Source organism: Ambystoma mexicanum, chromosome 2q, assembly GCF_040938575.1.
Source record: "Ambystoma mexicanum isolate Mex_15411 chromosome 2q, UKY_AmexF1_1, whole genome shotgun sequence".
NCBI classification, from domain to species: domain Eukaryota; kingdom Metazoa; phylum Chordata; class Amphibia; order Caudata; family Ambystomatidae; genus Ambystoma; species Ambystoma mexicanum.
Genome location: NC_090924.1, coordinates 698,136,963 through 698,142,551, shown reverse-complemented (window position 1 = coordinate 698,142,551; position 5,589 = coordinate 698,136,963).

The following is a 5,589-nucleotide window of genomic DNA, read 5'->3' as shown; positions in this document are numbered from 1 at the left end:
GCAGACTGAGGAACACCATAGAGAAGCGGAAATGGCTCAAAAAGGGCTTCGCAGGACAGGACCTGCATCCTTGCATCCGAAGAAGGGAAGCGGAACTACGCGGCAGCAGGAGACACCAGACTGCTTCTCAACCATGGAAGAAAGATCTGTGCAGCAGAGAGGTGATTCCCAACCCCAGGAAGCCCCAGTAAGCTACCAAAACCTACAATCAGGCAGCAGGCGGTTCGGCTCACTTGGAGGGAGCCAGGGGACAGTCAGCCAGACAAGTGCAGGTAGCTCCCCCACGGGCAAGTAGCATACAATCCCAACACCAGAGAGTTACACTAGTCAGCTTCCTTGTGACAGTACTTGGGAGGACAGGGTTCCAAGTACTCAAAGAAGGCGAGATACTAGGGTCGAGGACCCAACACCAGAGAGTTACACGAGTCAGCTTCCCTGTGACATTACTTTTGGAGGTCAGGGCTCCAAGTACTCAAGGAAGGCAAGATGCTAGGGTCGAGGACCCAACAACAGAGCGCTACACGAGTCAGCTTCCTTGTGACAGTGCTCGAGAGGACAGGGCTCCAAGAACTCAAAGAAGGGGATATACTAGGGTTGAGCACAAGTGCAGGTATCTTCCCCATGGGCAAGTAGCATACAGTCAGCTTACACTAGTCAGCTTCCTCGTGACAGTACTTTGGGGGGGGGCAAGGCTCCAAGTACTCAAAGAAGCCAAGATACTGGGGTCTAGGACCCGGCACCATAGATGCACACAAATCAACTACCTTGTGAGAGTACTTGGGAGGGCAGGGCTCCAATTACTCAAAGAAGACACCAAAAAAGGGTCTGGATCTGCGACCCACAGCTCAAAAAGAGGTCATCGCTGGTACTCTTCCTCGTGGCAGTACCTGGCAGGGTAGTGAACCAGGTCTGCCTAAACAAACCATGGAAGAAATCTGGGTCAGGACCCACAGCAAGCGAAGTGTATGAGAAAGGCCAGAGGAAGTGATGTCATTCCCCCTGGCGTTGTGAACTGCCACATTAAGCCTAAGAGAGTCCAGGGGAATTGAGTCATTCCCCCTGGTATTGTGAATTGCTTCATTGGGTCTAAGAAAGGCCAGGGAAAGGGAGTCTTTCCCCTCGAATTGAGAACGGTGAACTGGAAAACCCAGGGGAAGGGAGTCCTTCCCCCTGGTGTTGTTTTGTTACTTCAAGAATCAACTCAAGAGGATTATTGGAAACACTTTTTGTTTTGTATTATGGAAACACGATTGTTGGCTTTGTAAGGGTGTGGAAGGAGGAGACCAACACACAGGTGGCATGCTTTTGTGCAAATGCATTTATTTATACCAAAAGAAAGAAGGAATGCTAGCTATCCCTAACTCTACGAGGAGGTTTCCTGCCTTAACAAAAACTAAGGAACTGTCAGATGTCTGTAACTAAAAGGTCCACTGTCCTGTGTCCAAATCCTACTTCTATCCCATATACTTATAAATGAACTAAACTGGAGCAGTCTATTTTGAGTCCAGAAGAATGACTCCCTTCTGGACAAACACAGTTCAAAAGTAGGGGGAATGTCTCCCTTTCCCTGGCCTTTCTCAGGCTTAGATTTACAGTTTCAAAAAAGTAGGAGGAATGTCTCCCTTCCTCTGGCCTGTCTGAGGCTTGTATTTACAGTTCCATAACGTGGGGGGAATGTCTCCCTTCATCTGGCCTGTCTCAGGCTTGTATTTACAGATCCATAACATGGCAGGAATGTCTCCCTGGCCATGGCCTTTCTCAGGCTTATATATACAGTTCCACAAAGTAGGGGGACTGGCTTCTGCCCCTTGCATTTCTCAGGCTTGTATTTACAGTTCCAAAAAGTAGGGGAATGCCTCCCTTTCACTGGCCTTTTGAAGGCTTGTATTTACAGTTCCACAAAGTAGGGGGAATGGCTTCCATCCCCTGGCCTTTCTCACTCCCCCGATGTGTCCCTCCACTGACACTGTCCACTTGGACAGATTTGGTATTCGACCTTACCAGGCATGGCCCCAGATAAGATTTTGAGGTGGGAGTATTTTACTCCCCATTTTTAAACTTTCAGAGTAAATGTGATTTCAAGAGAGTAAAAATGACTTTTCTCCTTTGCAAGAGAGTAAAATGTATGTGACATCTAGCCGACGTGTGCAAAAACTGTATGGAAATCATTACTATGCTGCAGCTTTCTGCATTGTGACAGAATACACCTTTCATTATTTCTCTAAGGTTTGGCCATTTGATCTCTCCTGTATATTTTTAAATGTTGAAAACACAAAAACCTAGCCAATTACACAGTAAAGCAAACATGAATTGCATTGTGTGTTTTGAGGGTCGATAGCAGAATTGTCTTTTGATGTTTAATGAAAGTTCTAATTTCCTGAAGCTGCTATTACCTAATGGTATGCCAATGTTATTATACAGCAGTGCAGAGAGGCAAGGACTCCATGCTAAATTCTATACCTAATCTCATGGTCAAATGGTTATTTATATAGCGCTTTTGGCAAAGCGCTGTACACAGAACATAATTATCACCAAACCTAAGTCAGTACTCTTATCGACCTTGAAAGGATGAAAGGCTGAGTTTGCCTTGCCGGGATTCAAACCGGCAACCTACAGATAATGTACAGATCGCAGCAACAAGCTCTCAACCGCCTAAGCTATCTTATTGGCTAACATCCTTCAGAGGTTGGTAAACTGAATATCGACTGAGGTATAATAATCACAGTGCCTAGATGTTGGACAAACCATGTATGAAGCACTACATAAAGTTAAATACCTATGTGGATTATCACAGTGACAGGTTTTGCTGAGTTTCTATTTCAATTACAAATGTACCTTTAATTTGCTTGTTTTTGAACAGTGCTTGCACTTCCTGGAGAGTCAGGTTTGGGATGTTTTAATTGTAGTCTTGAAGGTTTGAGAGGCTAGAACACCTGTGATGGATGTAATGACAATCACTCACCCTTGAGCAAAGACTCTGTCACCACTGGCCATTTATAGTAATGTACCCAATTGACTGCAAGGTTGAATGTCTGTAAACTAGACCGTGCATACTCATAATTTTACACATTGTTTTCATAATTAGAGTAAAAATGTAATTAGAAGTGTAAAAATGATCTGCCTCCGCATGATTGTGCGCACAGCACAGGAACTCTGAAAAATACAATTGTGCAATACTGGTTTGCTTTCATTGGGAAAAAAAGCATAATTTGTTACAAAAGATGAATTCTCAATCGCAACATAGTTTTCCATCTTATTAATTATACAATCCTAAAATGCTAGGAAAATAAATAAGCACAGTGCTTCTGTTTGCTCCATGAGCATCAACACAGCAGAAGCTGAATGGAAAGAAACCATTCCTTTTATCCTAGTGTGCAGTTTCTTTTTTGAAAGGCTTCAGAGAAATGCATTCCGTTTCATGGCTTGCAATTATATCCATGTAGATAAAAAGAAGCGTTCTGGTTTCTGTCAAGTAACCTGACCTTTGCACTGGCCTCTGCTCTAAACTTGTGTGTAAATGTACACAGGAAAATAATAAAGCTGTCATAGTTACAAGATTTTCATGCGTAAAAAGGCCTAGTATGCACCTTATCTGGAGGCCTGTTACCAGGTACTGCGACAAAGAAGAAGGCTTGTTGGAGGACCTTGTGTAACGCTCACCTGATTCCCGCAGAGGCGCTGGTCTTGACTGGGCGAATACCGTATCTTCAAAGGTGATGTGTAACACACGGTTGGCTCTTTGGGCTGGACCTCTGTGCACTGTATGTCTGACTCGAAGAGTAAGATGTCTGCAGATAGAAAATATGGGATCAATGAACTGGGGTTATTGGGTGTCTCTCTCTTCTTCCCCTTCTCTTCTCCTGTAGAACCCCAAAGGTTAACGCTCTCACCTTAGGTAAGTGAACGCCGAGCTCTCCATCTGCCTCGGGGCAGGGTGCCGTAACCAGTTTCTTCACTGGATAAGGGTGCAGGCCTCTTGACCTCAGAGGACTGCTGTCCGTCGTTTACTGCACGAACGGTAAGTTCCGAGTATTTCAAATGTCTTTAAAAGTCTTTTGTAATGATGTCTCTTGTTTTGCAGGGTTCCGGCGATGGCGGATGACGTGCTGAAGTGAGTTGAGGATGGAACCCGTGTGAGGAATAGAAGCGCCTGGAAGCACGTAAGTAAGCGCTTGTTGCCTGCTTCACGATGCGCACTAACTGTCCTTTTATCTTGCAGGTACAAGTTCGGAGCTGCTGAAGGGTGCCGGAATACCCACTGGGTTCGGCGTGGGAAGGAGTAATGGCACGTGAGTAATAAAGTTACCCAATGTCTTTAAACGCACCTTCTTTTGTCTTTCAGATGCGGGATGCAGCGCCGAAGGCCTCCGGAGCGTGCAAAGAGTTGGTAAGCTTTTGTCTTTCAGATGCCGGAATGCAGTGCGAAGACCTCCGGAGCACGCGAAGAGTAGGTAAGCCTTTGTCTTTCAGATGCCGGAATGCAGTGCGAGGCGTTGGTGACAGCCGATGGACCAGGTAAGAGAAGCGCTGTCACTGAAGACCGTAATGCTAACCTGTTTTTTCTTGTCTTTATAGGTGTTGCTGAAGACTGGATTCAGGATGGTAAGCCTTTTTCCCTTAGGCCCAGGATCAGATGCAGAAGACACGATGAGCGTTCTGCTGCAGAGGATGCAGAATAACGCAAAGCAAGATTCATCCATCGGGTGTGGTTTAAATAGCCTCCTGTGGTGCTTAGGTGTCTCCTTCCACAGCCTCGCCTATGTAAGAAAAGAGTTCCTGCTTTCCAGAAGAGTTCCAGTGTTCTGAACCTAGGGAGTGGCTCCTGCCCCACCCAACAGGAAAAGTAGTCCCAAACAGAAGAGGATTAGAGGCTCAACCGGCAGGTAAGTAAGCAGCATGGTCTGCTGCAGGTAAGTCCACCCAAGCATTATGAGCCCGGCGCTTCCAGCGCTGGGACTGGGCATATTTATGAGCCTGGTGCCACAGGCGCCAGGACAGGGTCCAAAAGGTCCCAATTGGGACTGGTTGGCACTCGGAACCTGGGTTATGGGTCTGCTTCCAAGGGAGTTGGGTAAGTCCTGACCTTTTGGAAGCAGAGATCATGACAGCACCCCCCCTCAAGGCCCCTCCCAAACCGGGCTTCTCCGGGGTTTGGGCTTGTCAGGAAATGTTCGATGGAATCTTTTGATTAGACGAGGAGCGTGGACATATTCTGCAGGTTCCCAGGATCTTTCTTGGGGGCCGTAGCCTTTCCAGTCAATTAGGTAAAATAGTTTAGATTTGGAGATCTTGGAGTCCAGGATGCTTTTGACTTCAAACTCGAGTTCTCCATCAACTAGGATAGGTTTTGGAGATTTAGTTAGTCGGGTTTGAGGTTGCACGGGTTTTAATAGAGAGACGTGGAAGACCGGATGTATCTTCCTGTGAGGGGGCAAGTCCAACTTGACCGCTACTGGGTTTACTATGGTAGTGATGGAATAGGGACCAAGGTATCTTGGGTTGAATGTGCGTGGTCCTTTTAGAGGTAGATATTTGGTGGATAACCAGACTTGATCTCCTACTTGATATTGGGGGGCTTCCTTCCGATGT